The sequence below is a fragment of the Acartia tonsa genome, chromosome 2, assembly GCF_053477335.1.
Source record: "Acartia tonsa isolate MP-2025a chromosome 2, ASM5347733v1, whole genome shotgun sequence".
NCBI lineage: Eukaryota > Metazoa > Arthropoda > Copepoda > Calanoida > Acartiidae > Acartia > Acartia tonsa.
In genome coordinates, this window is record NC_137261.1 from 992,823 (window position 1) to 1,011,394 (window position 18,572).

Genomic DNA, 18,572 nt, shown 5'->3' on the forward strand with positions numbered 1-18,572 from the left:
ATCTATTCATATATATGTCTCTCAATCCATCGATGCCTCTGCCTATCCATCTGTCTATCCATTTATCTATCTTTGTATTTTAAAGACAAAAAACGCAGGGATTTAAAGGGATAAGACAATGTACATCCCCAATGATGATACACAAAATTACCCCTTATGTAGATTACTTATCATTTAAAACGTTTGGACACTAAACTTAATAAACCAACCAATCAAAACCCAATAAATGTCTCTAAAGGCCAACGTATAAAAAAACCTTATTATGAAACTTTGGGGACAAAAGTAAAAAACATCCCAATGTCCCCTCCCTCCCAGCCAAAAAAAACTGTGTAGTTTGAGTTGTGTAAGTGAAATATCTAGACCTGGGTTTATGACATTATAACTAATGGTCCCTGTTGTCACATCATTTATTATATATCACTCAATATTTGCCAGGGATCTAAATGGATAAGACAATGGCCGATAAATTTATGAACATCCCCTATGATGATACACAAAATTACCCTTTTTGTGGATTACAATTTGTGGTTTTGATACTCAACTTTTATACAACCAATCACATTCAATAAAAGTCCCCTAAGTTGGTAAGCCAACGAATAAGAACCGAAAACTTTGGGGACTAGTGTAATAAACAGCCCAATGTCTCCTCCCTTCCTCCCTGATATTATCCCTAGTAAACTTTCTTCTTATCATTATACTATTAAAAATTAAATTCATAAAGTATAGAAATTAGAATTGACTCTTAATAAATATTTATATTTATATTTTCATATCAATGTAACTATTGTAATTTTATGTCAACTATATGTTAAAGGTTTAAAGGTCATGAATTATTAGATATATATTAGAGATAGAGAGATTTAATGTGGGAAAATTTATAATCTAGATAATCCAGAGCATGATCTACTTGTAATGGGATGTGATACTCTAACACCAAAGTATATTAGGTTAAGTAATAGTCAACCGACCCTTTGATTGCACGACCTTTGTTTGAGAAGTCCCAACTGTGCATGGTAATGAGTTGCACCTGTTTTATGAACCAAGGCAACCCCCCTATTCTAACTATTTATGTCGCACACCTGAAATTGCAGCAGTAGGAACCATTTTTACCATCTTAGGTTATGACGTGGTGTCTGACCGAGATTTGAACCTATCACCTCCCAGACATTAAGCGAATGCGCCACGTTTTGAGCCACAGTCTCTGGTTGTCCATAGCATTAAGTTGGAAATAAAAATTTCAAAATCCTATCTTTCCTACCTGGAGTGTCTGACTGTCAATGTTGACTGTATCTCCCTGCTGTGTGGTTGTGTGCCAGGCTCCTGTTCCAGGTACAGATCAGCCAGGACAGACCAGGTAACCACCACAACCCAAGGGAGATGCATCCAGACCTAAACATTAAATAAATATTAGAGTAAGTTAATAGAGGGGTAAAGGGTTGAAATTCCTGTATGTCCCCACCCCGAGGAACCTGTTCCGACTTTCAATTGGGTCTTTGAAAATAAACCAATAGCGTTGGGAATATTAAAACAGCCAAGTCGCTACAAAAGAGCAGAAATCAAGACGAAAAATGTCCCAAACAATGGAATCCAGGTAGTTATCTGTTTATATTTATAGATTTATTAAATGGATATAAAGATGCTAGAGGGGGGGATGGATAAATAGATGAATAGATTATTTGATATATAGATATATAAATAGAATTTTCGAGTATATTATATGAAAATATGACTGTAAAAAAATATAAATAGATTGATTGATGAATGCATTACTAGATTTACAGATGGATTTATAAATAGATAAAAGTTTAGATGGATAAAAATAAATGGCAAATATACTGGGCAAATGGGTTAATAGATTGATGGATAAATAGATGTAAGTTTAGTTTGTTAAAAATAAATGGCTATAATAGACAAATGGAAATTGTATTATTATATATATATATATATACTTAAAAGTAAAACAACATTTTAACTCTTAGTGAAGTGAATCAAGCAAATTTAGCTTGGTCAGTTTATATATACACATAGTTTAATACATAGATTATAAGAATGATAGGAAGGTAGAATGATAGGTACATAGATATACTGTTATATAAGATAGTATAAAAGGTAATATTCGTTATCACCTTTATGTATATTCATATAACTATACTGTTGGCCAAAATATGAGATATAAATTAGAGTTCATCATACTCTTTTTAATATATATCTTAAATAGTTTTGCAATCTGAATTTAATATAGAACTCTTATTTTGTTTATTTATAGTTGTTTTGCCCCTAGTATCTAGAGGAGAGCAGAGTAGGTCAGGTAAATAGCCTAAAACCACTCTAAGCCATTTATAAAGCCTTCTAAAAAGTATAACACATTCAGACCAGTATTCTCTGAGATCTTTAACATACAGACAAAAAAAACACAATAGGATGAAAAACTGATTTTTTTAACATTAAAGTACATAAGAGTAGTTATCAGAGACCTTTTTAGGTAGTGAAATAATGTTAAAAATGAGTCTAATGTTTATATGTCTATTGCCAACACCACGTACACCTATATCTCTCCCTTCCTTCCTTTTATGCATGCTCAAACTATATTTAGCAAAGTAGTTTAATATTGTAATAAGTAGACCTTTTTATCAGGGATCTAAAGGGATAAGACAATGGCCGACAAATTGATGTACATCCACAATGATGATACACAAAAATAAAATTACCCCTATAATAGATTAAAATAAGTGGTTGAAACGTTTGAACACTCAATTTAATTTTCCAAACAATCAAAATTCACTAAAGTCCCCAAAGTTGTTAAGCCAACGAATAAGAAAACTTTGGGGACTAATGTAATAGCCCAATGTCCCCTTCCTCCCTGGAAAAATACCTCTTTCCTAGGGGGAACTATTCTTTATTTTGAAATTAATTCTTATTTTTTTAACAACAAAAAAATCTTTATTTCAGCATTTAACTCTTGTTCAAAGACTTTGATTTTGGCCTTAATATGATTTAATTTTATGTTGTGTGTATAAAACAGGGGACACAATATACATTATACATACAGGATAGTAAAAAAAGGAAAATATTAGAGTAACACAATAGAGGGGGAAGGAGTTAAATAACTGTATGTCCCCATCCTTTGCGTCGACTTTCAAAGGGTTTTAAATATGAACCAATGATGTCGTAAATGACTACACAGCCAAATCGCTACAAAAGAGCAAAAAGCAATTTGCTAACATCCGAAAAAGTCCCCAACACTAGATCCTAGTAGTTGTCAGAGATAGGTAAATACAAGATTTAATTTTATATTGTGTGTTTAAAACTAAGGATAGAGTAACTATTTATCGCATCGTATTATAGACAGTTTTTTAAAAAATATTAGATTAAAATTATTTTTGTTAACAAAACTGGTATCAATTTTATGAAATTTATTTTCAAGAGAAGGTATATAAAGAAAGATATTTTTATTCTTTATGTTAATCAACTCACTTCTTTTATACAAATATCTATGCTCTAAAGAAATAACTTATTTTTTATCTAAAGTATATGGTGATTACTATTAAAAATGTTAAATAGATATATAAAGATATATCAGCATATACCTTCAATGCTAACCGATTGTCTTATAGCTTTAAAACAAAAATAAAACTTAGTTTATAGATAGATAGATAATTAAAACAGGTATTGGTTTACTAAAGTTAAATTAAATTTCCCATAATTTGATTTTAATAACTTTTCTAAATATGTTTTTTTTATCGCATCGTGTTATGAACAGCTTTCTGCGGGTATAAAAATGTACAATTATAAGATTAATACTGGTTTTAATTTTATGATTGTACATTTTTATCTTCGTAGAAAAATACGATATGATACATGATTTTTAAGTATGGCTTAGAACCGGTCTTATTCCAGCGGATATTAATACTGGAAAGTGATTGTTATATTTTTTTTGAATTTGACATATCCCCGCCTCCCTGCTTAGTTTTGTGTGTCTTTATTGCATGTTAACTGGTACCAAAATATATTACATATTGTCCTATCCCCCAACTCCCTGCTTAGTTTTGTGTGTCTTTATTGCATGTTAACTGGTACCAAAATATATTACATATTGTCCTATCCCCCAACTCCCTGCTTAGTTTTGTGTGTCTTTATTGCATGTTAACTGGTACCAAAATGAGTAAAATTACATTAGAAAATTTAAATTTTGTCATGCCTATTGTTCAAAATACAAACTTTCCATTGTTTTTATGTTTAATAAAAAGTTAAAAAACACAAAAAAGATTAATGGATTGAAAATTTGATTGTCCTATTCACTAGAAATGCTGCCTACTGCTGCTATGTCTGGCAGGTGACAATAATAGTTAGAGTATGGGGAATGCCTTAGCCCATAAACAGGCGCAACTTATCAATATCACACATTAAAGTTTTGGTTGTCTTTAAACTAAACAGCCTAAAACCTTCCCTCAATCGGTTCATTCGTATTATAAACAGCTTTCCGCAGAAATAAAAATGTACAAATGTAAAAATTAAACCAGTTTTTTTTAACAACGAGAGGTCGTGTCTGAAAATCTGGCTTTAATCTAATGATTGTACATTTTTATATTCGTAGAATACTGGATATACTACGATGCTATACATAATTTTTCAGTATGGCTGATTACCGGTTCTAATTCACCGGATATTAATCGGTTTCAAAGTGATGCTGGAAAATTGCTTCAAATCATAAGCATATTTACTACCTACATGATTTTAAGATAGAAAAGTATAAAAGCCAGACAGATGCACAGAAATTCAAAATTTTGAAATAAAGATATACATAATCTGGTTACATAATCTCTGCTTAATTTCCTGAATAACTAAAACCTATCCACTTTCTCTTTCTGGCATTTCAATCTTTATTTTATTTTCCCTCTCAATCTCTCTATGTATTACTTTAAATTTAAGTTTTGTTTTTGTATTTTATTAACTTTAATTTGTTGATTTTTATAAAAATTAAATATCTCTTGGTGATGTTTTTCTGTAAGAAAAATGAAAAATGTGGGTTTATTTACTAAAATTTAAGATGAACATGTATCAAAGGACTTAATTAAGTCTAAAAATCAGCAAACATGTTTCATATCATTTAGTTGAGTGTCCAAACGTTATAACCACTAATTGTAATTGTAATCTACAGTAGGGGTAATTTGTGAATATAATAAGGGATGTACATCAATTTACTGTCCATTGTCTTATCCCTTAAGATCCCTGATGTAAAGTAGAGCAGGAAGCAGAGATGGAGAGAATAATTAAGTATCCCTCACGTGTATATCATTAATTTAAACAGACATAACTACCAACCCTTGTTCTTACTAATAGAGTGATAGTTTAAGTAAAAAGATAGGTATATATATTGCCACTAAAGCCCTTTATTGTGCCTATATAAAAATGACGTTATACACTACAAATGACCAATGATAAACCAATACAAAGGAGACTAGATTACCAATGGCAGACCAGTATACATTTTAATTGACTAGTAGGCCATTATGACGTCATTTTTTAAAGGTACTATAAAAAGCTTCCTTATCCAAATTAGCTACTCCTTCTCCTAATACGAATTAGTAGATAATTAAATAGATGATTATGTATATAGATATATTATGATAACGAAGAAGATATAGAATATAATACGAATTTGAATGAACCTTTTACATTTTGGTTTTAGTTCTAGAACAGATTAAGATAGATAGATATATGGTCAGTATTTTATAATTTGTATACAGATATATAGATGGAAAGATACACAGAAAGATAGATGAGGTTCAATATGCCTCTATGAGAAGATTCTGACTGGACGTTTGGCTAGAAGAGATAGACAACTACTAGGATTTATGGATGGATAGATAGCCTAAAACTATATTTCTCTATGGTTCTATAAAGATAGATAAATAGATAGATAGTTAGTATACTCTGTCATCAGATGATGTTCATTATGCTTTTGCTCTGTGGGAAGACTGAAAGTTATAAGTTTGGACAAACTTTCCTCAAACTTAGGTTAAGGAAGGAGAAAGAGTCAATTTATAGGGTTGACAAGCTAATCACAATTTTACATCAGGAATCTAAAGGGATAAGACAATGGCCAATAAATTGATGTAAATCCAAAATGATGATACACAAAATAACCCCTTAAAAGTAATGGTTGCAAAGTTTGATCACTCAATCTAATGAATCAACTAATCAAAATTCACTAAAGTCCCCAAAGTTGTCAAGCAAACGAATAGAAAACGTCATTATAAAACTTTGGGGTCTGAGATTTAATTTAATAATAGGGAAAGAGGAGTAGTTTAATATTAAGACTTGAGATCCCTGAGGCTTTAATATGTTATTGGTACCATGTTTAATGATGAGCTGAATTTGAATTTCCGAATTTGTACACAGTTTCCTCGGTGTTTCCTCGTCCTAACTCAATATTTACTACTAGCTAAAATAGCTTCAAACTTTTTTTAAAAATCAAAATTTAAAAAAACTAAAATTTTGAATGCATAATGTTTAAATCGTTTATTCGTTCAAAGTTTGAATTTTTTAGCTAGTAGTAAATATTGATATAGAATGAGAAGACACCGAGGAAACTGTGTACACATTCGGAAATTCAAATTCAGCTCATCTGTAAATTGGTTGAATAATCTTAGACAAACTTTTACAACATAATTTTAGAGACCTTCAAAATTTTACAGATAGATAGATATAAATAGAAAATTTAAGAAAAGTACACAAAATGTTAACAACTTTATTGGCTTTAGTAAATTTTGATTGGTTGGTTTATTAAGTTAAGTGTTCAAACGTTTCAATTACTAATTTTACAATACAGAAGAGGTGACATTGTGTCATTGGAGATGTACATAATTTATCGACCAATAACTTTTCCCTTTAGCTCCCCGTATATTTGGTGCTTAAAGAACAAAAGTTGCTACTTTAATCATACTTTACTGTTCTTTTTCCATTATTCTTTGTTATTTTGCTTCTAATGGATCTAATTGTCCCTGATTCCATTCATACTCTGGGATTTAAAGGGATAAGATAATGGCTGATGAATTGATGTAAATCCCCAATGATGATACACAAAATTACCACTTCTGTAGATTAAAAGTAGTGGTTGAAAATTTGAATTCTAAACTTAATGAAACAACCAATCAAAATTCAATAGAGTCTCCAAGGTTGTAAAGCCAACGAATAAGAAAACTTTATTATAAAACTATGGGGACTAGTGAAATAAACATTCCATTGTACCCTCTCTCTCTCTGATTAATATGCCAATTGTAAAATAAACAATTATCTTTGATCTCACTCTATGGTTATTGGATTTAACCAAATTAAGCATTGGATTTCAATATTTACCCTAATTTAACATTAAATAGGTAATGAGCACAAATAAAATATATATGTGCGTTTAAAAGCGACAATTTTAATTTAGACAAGTTAGTCCTATCGATTTCAAACTTTGCATGATGATTCCTACAACAGTTAGGTAATATTTAGAAAGCGTAGCACTCTATAATCGTTACCAGAAAGTCCGTACGTTAACATAAAACACGATAATTTCTAACTATTTTTACACACATTTTTTATACGATATAATTATCCTATTTTATCCTATCCTGATTTTTGGAATAATGATTCCTCTTACAGCAAGGTACTAGGTTATAAGCATCTCTATAATTAAGTCCTAAAAATGCAAATGTGTCTTTAAACAGTATCCTTTCTCTAAGTACTTTTTTCAACAAGTTTACTTACAAATTTTTTTACACTTATATTCTGCTTATTCAGTTCTGACATTCTACAAGTGTTAATGTTCGTTTGTCCTACGGTTTCACATTGAAAATGAGACAAAATGTTTCAATAATGTATTCTCAATGTCACTTAAATTTTGCCTGTCCATATTTTCATTAATTTATTCATCTAGTATTGTTAAATCTGACCCAAGGTCCATCTATTGATCCATCTATCAATAGAGAAACAATCTATCTTGTTCATCTATTGATCCATCTATCCATAGAGAAATAATCTATCTTGTTATAGCCAACCACTCCACACCCAAGGTCCATCTATTGATCCATCTATCCATAGAGAAACAATCTATCTTGTTATAGCAAACCATCTATTGATCCATCTATCCATAGAGAGAAACAATCTATCTTGTTATAGCAAACCATCTATTGATCCATCTATCAATATAGAGAAACAATCTATCTTGTTATAGAAAACCATCTATTGATTCATCTATCCATAGAGAGAAACAATCTATCTTGTTATAGAAAACCATCTATTGATCCATCTATCCATATAGAGAAACAATCTATCTTGTTATAGCAAACCATCTATTGAATCATCTATCCATAGAGAGAAACAATCTATCTTGTTATAGCAAACCATCTATTGATCCATCTATCCATAGAGAGAAACAATCTATCTTGTTATAGCAAACCATCTATTGATCCATCTATCCATATAGAGAAACAATCTATCTTGTTATAGCAAACCACACACCCAATGTCCATATATTGATCCATCTATCCATATAGAGAAACAATCTATCTTGTTATAGCAAACCACACACACAGTGCCTCCTAATCTGTTTGTTGTTGAAATTAAGTGCAAAGTTTGTCACATTAAATATGCATTTCTTTACACAGGAATAGGGGATTGGTTAGTTATTTAATGAGTAGTCTAACTATTAACATGGACTCTTTACTCCTATTGCTATATCCTTCTAATATAGAATTAAACATTTTTACACAAGGCACTAAAAAGATTATCATACATTATTGGATGTTTTTATTGGAGGATTTTTTTTCAATGTTTTTGATTTGGAAGATTTTTTTCTTTCAATGTTTTTAAAACATTAAAAAACTTTTAAAAGCATTAAAAATATTAAAATACATTTAAAAACATTTAAAAAGCAAATTTAAACTATAATGTTTATGGGATTCACTACACACCTAGGGCGTGTAAACATTGAAAAACCTAATCCTAATGAGTTCTCTAAAACTTTATAGTTCTTGTAACACTACCGCAATGTATGCATAATTTCTTATTTAATTTGTGTTCTTAAAAAGTCCTTAAATTAATTTCTAAGTCTTAATACAAGCACCCTTGTTCCTAAAGGCCCTGTGTTGAAAAATTCTAATTTGAACTACCCTGTTCATGAATCTAATTACATATCTTACTATTAAATTACTGTAGATTACAATTAGCGGTTGAACCATTTTGACACTCAACTTATTGATCCAACTAATCAAAATTCATTAAAAGTCCCCAAAGTTGTTTAGCCAAAGAATAAGAAAACTTTATTATAAAACTTTGCGGACTCGTGTAATAAACATCCCAATGACCCCTATCTCTCTGGTTATAATGTTATGGTAACTGAAAATCTCCCTTTTCCCTGAAACTACATATGTTATTGTGTTGCAGAAGTCTTGAAGTTAGTTACGAAAACTTAATGGGTAAACTCCTTCATACAATTTCATATTTTTATCTTTCTCTTGTGGAGCTGTCTATAGTGCCCTAGCAAAAGTGGGGATAGATGTCACTGCTTTTGGCCTACGTATTTTATTGACGTCAGGAAATACCCTATACCCTATCTCTTTTCTAAGGTTTTTCCTATTCCCTTACTCTTTTCTGTCTACTATCAATAGAATAGGTAGGCCAAGAGCTGTGACATTTATCCCCATTTTCCTAGGGCACTAAACACAGCTACTACTCTTGGTTAAAAAATAGTCCCTACTTATAATTAAATGTATTTAATTACATGAAACATTTATCTATCTTGTTATTTGTTAGTTGTAGATATCATGAGCTATGCTTTTTATACATGTTTTCATCCTTGTTGTAAGTAAGGTTTCTATGAATATTTAACAAAGCAGAATTACCCCATACAAGGAAAATTATAACAAACTTGTTTTTTTTCTTTATTCTTATTTCATCTTGTAATTAGTCAAGAATATTCTTTTAGATAAATGCATCTTTTTTAGAAGTAAAACTGCTCTATACCTATGGAAAGCCAGTCTCCTAGCTTAGGAATGATATGTACTATGAATGGATACTGATAGATAGATAGATAGAAAACAAGATAAACCAACTTTAAGTTATGTAACATGTACTTTTGTTTACTATAACTAGTGGCTTTGTTTCTATAATAAGTGTAGTAACTATCAGGATCTGGAGGGATAAGACATTGGACGATAAATTTAAGTACATCCCAAATGATGTTCACTAAATTAATCCTTCTGTAGATTACAATTAGTGGTTAAAAAGGTTTGAACACTCAACTTAATAGACTAACCAATCAAAATTCAGTTAAAGTCCCCAAAGTTGTTAAGCCAACGAATAAGAAAACGTTAATATAAATCTTTGGGGACTGGGGTAATAAACACCCCAATATCCCCTCCCTCCCTAGAGATAATGAAAGTTGAATTAATTTAAATCATCCTTCAAATTCAAAGGCTTTCTAGGGTAAAATTTCAAGCAAAAACTTTGGGGGGAAGATTAATTTAATGTGCATTGATCCAGCCATGAATCCCTGTGTAACTATAGTAGTACACTAACTTTATAATAATACTTTAGGTATATGTTTGTTTCAGTTTGTATGTGTGAGTGTTTGTGTGTGTGTATGTGTGTGTGTGTATGTGTGAGTGTTTGTGTGTGTGTATGTGTATGTTTGTTTGTGTATTAGGTGTTAAGATAAGTTTAGTAGATATTTCTAATGCTATTATGTTTCCTAAAATCACAGGTAACTTTCAGGCTATTTTGACTATCAATTTGACTGTAAAACTGTAGAAAACAACAAATTTGAAACTAAAGAATTAAGTTTTACCAACAAATAAACCTTAACACAAAATACTCAAGCCATGAATTCTACTTGTTTTCAAATTTTTAGGTTTTTTCATAATAATATCAAGGCTTTTATATTTTTTTTGTTTTTGAAGAGTGCAGTCTCATGAAAAGTGTTTAATAATAAAAATCCATTGAAAACTTAATCACTAATTTAGATTAGAATAAGAATGTTTCATTTTTGATTTTTAAAATTATTATACCCCTTCCTAAAAAGAAACTAATTAGATTTTCATCTTATGCAACCGCCATTCCAGGTTATAAAAAAAAACAATTAATATACAAATTAAAGTTAAGAAAACATGATGTTTTTCATTATGAATTTATCCATCTTAAATGAACATTATAAAAAAAATAAAGCCACCTAAAAAAAGTTGAGCTAATAAATGTATAGATGTATAACCCAGACAACAATCTGGTTCCAGTGGTGGAGACCTTTTACGTCTGCTAGCAAAATGATTTCTGCACTTTTGTAACGACTTGTCTGTGTTAGTATTTCCGACACTGTTGGCTTATATTCAATTCAATTGAAAATCAGCACAGTGTTCACACTCATTGAACACACAACAAGTTAACCCATGCCCCCTCTATTCTTTTACTTTAATGTTGAGCTGATGAAAGTTGAATATTGAACAAGGGTTTTATCTAATCAAAAATATTCAGTTTAATAATATGTTTATAAATGATTATATAATTGTTTAAATTTCAAGGCCGCTTATTTCAAATTAAAATCTTTACCTTTGAACATTAACAAAATCAAATAGAGATAGAAAGAGCAGTAAAAAGAGGAAAGGGGAGAAATCTATCTATCTATCTATGTTGGTATCCATCTAGCTATCTATCTGCCTCTTATCATCAAAGAAAACTTTGACTTTTGATTTAAATTCTTGGGACCAATTTTCTGCCTACCTTTTCAATTCACAGAAGAAAAAAAATGTCTAAAAATTCCAAGTTTGATATATACATATATATATATTCAAGTCTTAAAATATAATTAAGTCCATACAAAATATCTTTTAACAAATAGCTTAAAACCTGTCTTAGACCTATATGACACTAAAGTAATATTTTGTAATTTTTGAAACTCCAAATATAAATAAATATTTGAATAGTAGTATGTTATGTTTAAATATTTAAATATCATAATATCTACATATGAAAGTTTAACTTTATATTATAATGTTTTTGGTGATTTTGTTTCTGTTTTTTTACCTTTAAAAGGTTAGTCTTCTGTATATTTTGATTTAATCTAGGGTAGGCAAATATTTATCTAATTTATGCTAAAATGTTTCTTTTAATCATATAAAAGCTTTTTCTAATTTTAAGGTTCATAATAAATTATTTGATAAACACTAAAATATTAAATTCATTTCTCTAAAAAAAAAAAACATTATTTTAAAACGTTAGAAGCAAAATAGTTTTTTCCATATGAAACGCCTTTCCTTAATTTTAGTTTAGCCTCTCAATATTCAAAGTATGAATGTACTTTAAAATTATATAAAACCAAAAGGCAAAAAGTGAAAGAGAGTATGAAAAATTTGTTTTATTTTAGGTAAAATATTTGTTTTCCCCAATTGTCAATATAGGATAGAGAGTGGATAGGAGAAATAAAGAGAGAGAGAGAGAGAGAGAGAGAGAGAGAGAGAGAGAGAGAAGTCGATATATGGGACTGGTATGTCAAAATTTTTCACTTTTCTTCCACTTATTGTGACAGATATGGTTTGTTTTCCTCACACACAGAACAATTGGTACATGGTTACACAGGTAGACACACACATAGACCAATTGGTACATGGTTACACAGGTAGACACACACATAGAACAATTGGTACATAGTTACACAGGTAGACACACACATAGAATAATTGGTACATGGTTACACAGGTAGACACACACATAGAACAATTGGTACATTGTTACACAGGTAGACACACACATAGAATAATTGGTACATGGTTACACAGGTAGAAACACACATAGAACAATTGGTACATGGTTACACAGGTAGACACACACATAGAACAATTGGTACATGGTTACACAGGTAGACACACACATAGAACAATTGGTACATAGTTACACAGGTAGACACACACATAGAATAATTGGTACATGGTTACACAGGTAGACACACACATAGAACAATTGGTACATAGTTACACAGGTAGACACACACATAGAATAATTGGTACATGGTTACACAGGTAGACACACACATAGAACAATTGGTACATTGTTACACAGGTAGACACACACATAGAATAATTGGTACATGGTTACACAGGTAGAAACACACATAGAACAATTGGTACATGGTTACACAGGTAGACACACACATAGAACAATTGGTACATGGTTACACAGGTAGACACACACATAGAACAATTGGTACATAGTTACACAGGTAGACACACACATAGAATAATTGGTACATGGTTACACAGGTAGACACACACATAGAACAATTGGTACATTGTTACACAGGTAGACACACACATAGAATAATTGGTACATGGTTACACAGGTAGAAACACACATAGAACAATTGGTACATGGTTACACAGGTAGACACACACATAGAACAATTGGTACATTGTTACACAGGTAGACACACACATAGAATAATTGGTACATGGTTACACAGGTAGAAACACACATAGAACAATTGGTACATGGTTACACAGGTAGACACACACATAGAACAATTGGTACATGGTTACACAGGTAGACACACACATAGAATAATTGGTACATTGTTACACAGGTAGACACACACATAGAACAATTGGTACATGGTTACACAGGTAGACACACACATAGAATAATTGGTACATGGTTACACAGGTAGACACACACATAGAACAATTGGTACATAGTTACACAGGTAGACACACACATAGAATAATTGGTACATAGTTACACAGGTAGACACACACATAGAATAATTGGTACATAGTTACACAGGTAGACACACACATAGAACAATTGTTACATGGTACACAGGTAGACAACTAAAGTGATACGAAAATGGCAGATAAATTGGTGTACATTCCCAATGATGGTACACAAAATTACTCCTTCCGTAGATTAAAATAAGTAATTGAAACGTTTGAACACTAAACTTGATGAATCAACGAATCAAATTTCACTTAAGTCCCCAAAGTTGTTTAGCCAATAAATAAGCAAATATTATTATAAAACTTTGGGGACTAGTGTAATGAGCAGCCCATTGTCCCCTCTCTCTCTCTCTCTGTAGTAAAGTAGATAAGTAGGTTTGTAATTTGAAAAATAGTTAGGTAGTTGAAACTAAAGAAAAAAATTTGAATGTTATAAAAGAAAACGTAGGCCAAAAAGTCAGAAAGTAATAATCTTTTGATATTATATCTATCTACCTTTTATACTATCTATTGTTTATAAACCTAACAAAATATCTTATTTTTCAAGTTGAACTGCCAAAAATCACCCTCCCCCCTCTCACCCCTAAAAATTTTAGGGTTTTTGTTCCCCCTTACTCATCCAAACTCCCCTTAAACTTAGAATAAATTAAAAGTTTTGGGGGGGAAAAGATGTTCCCCTCACTATAGCAAGGATTCTACCGACCAGGATTCTTCGTAGGGCCAAGAATTTGTGAATATAATCAAATTTTGTTGACAGATTACACTAAAGATCTTTTTTTCTGTCCATACATTGTTACTAACATAAACTGTAATATCTGCTAGTTTTCATGGTGGTCTTGAATTAATTTGATAGCTTAGAATTTATTGTTATGAGAGGGAAATGTCCTAGCAACTGCTGCTAAACATTTATCATGGCATATGTATTGCATCAAAACAGGTTCAAATTACAATTTCTTGGAGAGAAAAAAATACTGAAACTAAAAGATTTAAATGTTTCGCATGATAATATATTGTAAGACATGCAATTGCATTTGAATCTAAGTTTAGTCAAAATAAAAAGTGGGATTTAAAAAGATTAGAATGGGTTTATGATTTTGTTTTCTTATGCTACTGTTAGCTACAGTATTTACTACTTTCTGTAAACATAAATCTTTTATATCTTGTTATTTTTCTTTTGTTTTATTCCTTCATATTATTATGATAATTTTTCTTTTCAAAATATCATATTTTACCTTCAAATAGCTTGAGTAAATTAAACATCAAACCCTATTATTGGCGTCAATTTATCGTCTATTGTCTTATCCCTTTAGATCCTCGATTTGTACAGTATTTTTCCTAATTGTTGGGAATGAATGTAATTGTATATGTACAATATATATATATCCTAATCAATTAATCTTTTATGCTAATCAATACAAAACTCTTACAAAGGAAAAAAAAGATACAATTTAAAAAAAGAAAATATTTATATGTATGAAATTAAAAAAGAAAAACAATGGTCTTAAGTTTACACTTTAAATAAAAGTTGTTAATATTTAGTAGATAAGATGTTTGGAGAACTCGAGCTCATCCATAGACGTGTATAGATTCTGTATAGTAAAAGTTATCGCAAATATAGGTACTAAATAAAAAGTTAAACAAGAGTTATTACGTAGTAGTTAGATAGATGGAAAGAGTTATGGGTTGTTATTAACATATTGGCTGATTCTAGACTAAACTATTGGTAAGATACTAATTATTCTTATAACAACAAACATATGAAGATACAATATATAGATGTATAGTAGAAAGGTAGATAGACAGGTAATCTAAAGGGATAAAACAATGGCCAATAAATTGATTTACATTTCCAATGATGATAAATAAATTCCCTCTTCTGTATATTTGTTCAGTTGTTAGCGATATCTCAACAGGTAAACAAAAAACCTTACTACTTTATATAATAGAATTTAAAAGATTTGCAAGCATAAAATAGTCACATAGTGCTGAGTTTTAATTTCTAGTATTGCTGAATTTCATTTTTTACAAAAGTCAATAGTTTCTCACTTTGAGTTTTTTGTTATTATATACATCTTATTTTAACAAGGATGACAACATCCATAAAAGCGAAGCTCTGAAACGATAGGACCCACGGACATTAACACTTGTATAGTGTTAGAACTGAATAATCAGAATATAAATGAATAAGAGTCAAAGCAAAATTGTGAGTAAATTTGTTGAAAAACTTCTTGATACAGAATAATGTTTATGGACATACTTACATTTTTAGGACTTGATTATAGAGTTGCTTTGCTTATAATATTGTACTTTGTTGTCCAATGAATCAGTATACCAAAAATCAGAACATTCGGATAATTAGATCACATAAAAATTTTTTGTTAAAAAAGTAAAAAACCAACCATCTTTAAAATGGACGTACGGACATTCTGGTAATGATTATAAAGTTGCTACGCTTTCTAAATCATACCTAACTTCTACAGGAATCGCCATGCAAAATTTGAAAAAGATAGAACAATTCTAACATGCCTAAATTAACGAAAAAAGCTATCTGTCTCAGATTTATGGACGGACGGACGGACCGACCCTAATTATAGAAAAGCTTCGCTTTAAAAAATGAATTTTTTAATTAAGAAATTGACTGCAAAAAGGTCTCTTAATCTTAATTTTTCTGTATATGTGATATTCCTGTTCCATGGAAGAGAGATGTTATCAGGGAGTAAGGGAAGGAATTATGGACAATTAATCCAATTTAAGAGTTTTCAAAGAAAGGCCATGAAATCCAGATTAATCCAGAAAATTTGGAGAAAATTGTAAAGGGTTTGTTAATTAAATTTACAAAAATATAAACTAAGAAAAAAGTTCCAAGAAAAAAGCAATCATTTGATAATTAGATTACCATTATATCAGACTGACGTAACCATTCTGTAATTAATTACTAAAAGAATCTCCCTGGAACTCTCCTGCCTGCCCGCCTCTTTTTATCCTGTTTATTTCCCTTGCCCCCACCTCCCTTCTCCCTTTTTCCTATTGTCTGCTTTAAAAAAGGGAGGTGAGGGAGAGGGGAGTGAAATATATCTTAAATATTATATTTAAACTACTCTCCGTCTGCTATGTTCAAAACTAACACAGCGAGTAGCGGCATTTTATGTACCCAAACTCAGTCAGAAACTGATAAATTCTTGCACATTCCCTTTAAGACAGTACCCAAAGTCTGAGACTCCTAAAAATTGAATTTTCGATCCATTGTCCCCTCCCTTACTCCCTGAATGTTATAGACTTGAGACTAGGGATTACAGTCAGCATCTTTCAGGGATTTAGGGTTGGAACAACGAAAGAAAATTTTATCTTTTCCAAATGATAATGACTTTCAGGGACCTAAAGGGATAAGACAATTGCAGATTTAAATTAGTTGTTTTTACACTCAACTTAATTAATCAACCAATCAAAATTCACTAAAGTCCCCAAAAGTTGTTATGCCAACAAATAAGAAAACTTTATTATAAACCTTTTGGAATCAGTGTAATAAACATCCCATTGTGCCCTCTTTCCCTGAATGACTTTGGTTTAATGAATTATTTCCATAGGAAAAAACCTCTATCTTCCTGAAAATTTTTGCATATTTACATAACTCTAGCTCTTTATTTCACTCTCTCTCTTTCCCTCTATCTTTTTACTTCTCTATCACTTTTCAGTTTGAATAGAATACAAGCCAAAAAGCCCATTTAATGTTCAGGGATTTTAGGGATAATAAAAGCGGAAGAAAAAAGTTATGTATGTTTTGAATCAATTTTAGATGTATATAAGATTTTAAAATTATGGAAAACAAACTAAACGTAGAAATATTTGCCAAAAATCTATTAAAAATTCTATAAATGGTGAGATCCAATCTACAAAAACAAAACATTAAACAAACATTTTTTTCATCTAACTTTTTAACTTAATCTTTGCTTCTATTGATTCTATATGGCAATATTAAAAAGAGTAGAATACTTTAATATACCTTTATTCTCTATGAGAAAATAAAAAAAAAACAATACTGTACTTTAAAAATGCTTCATGAAAGGCAAATTCCAACCTTTTTTAGAATAATAAAATACTGTTGATGAAAATTTGTTTTATAGTAATTGACATAACTGCTAGAAATTCATGAGTTGATATGACTTTTTAGACTTGAGCCACACAGACAGTCTATTACTTGCTGGTAATGTAGAAACGCTTTTCAGGAGTTTATAAAAGGAAAGGACAATTGTTTGAACTTTAAATTGAATAATCCTAACATCACTTCAATATATTCAACATTCATAGAGAGATAGATAGATATGTAGATAGCTAGATAGATATGTAGATAGCTAGATAGATAGATATGTAGATAGCTAGATAGATATGTAGATAGCTAGATAGATAGATATGTAGATAGCTAGATAGATAGATAGATAGATATGTAGATAGATAGATAGAGTATTGAATTGAATAATCCTACCATCACTTCAATATATTTAACATTTATAGATATGTAGATAGATAGCTAGATAGATAGATAGATAGATAGATAGATAGATAGATAGATAGATAGATAGATAGATAGATAGATAGATAGATATGTAGATAGCTAGATAGATATTTAGATAGCTAGATAGATATGTAGATAGATAGATAGATATGTAGATAGATACTGAATATGGCAAGTGTCCTACTTATTAAATTGAATAATCCTAACATCACTTCAATATATATTTAAAATTCATAAATAGATAGATAGATATGTAGATAGATAGATAGATAGATAGATAGATAGATAGATAGATAAATACTGAATATGGCAAG

The 18,572-nt window shown here is 30.3% G+C and overlaps 1 protein-coding gene across 1 annotated transcript in view; it reads right to left on the reverse strand.

The window, feature by feature from the left end:
• Nucleotides 1–18,572, reverse strand: part of para (sodium voltage-gated channel paralytic) — a 311,186-nt gene that overhangs the window by 224,348 nt on the left and 68,266 nt on the right. The window contains exon 3 of the mRNA XM_080152120.1: nucleotides 1,259–1,389. The gene's annotated coding sequence lies outside the window, so the exon portion shown is untranslated. The remainder of the gene's footprint in view (nucleotides 1–1,258; nucleotides 1,390–18,572) is intronic.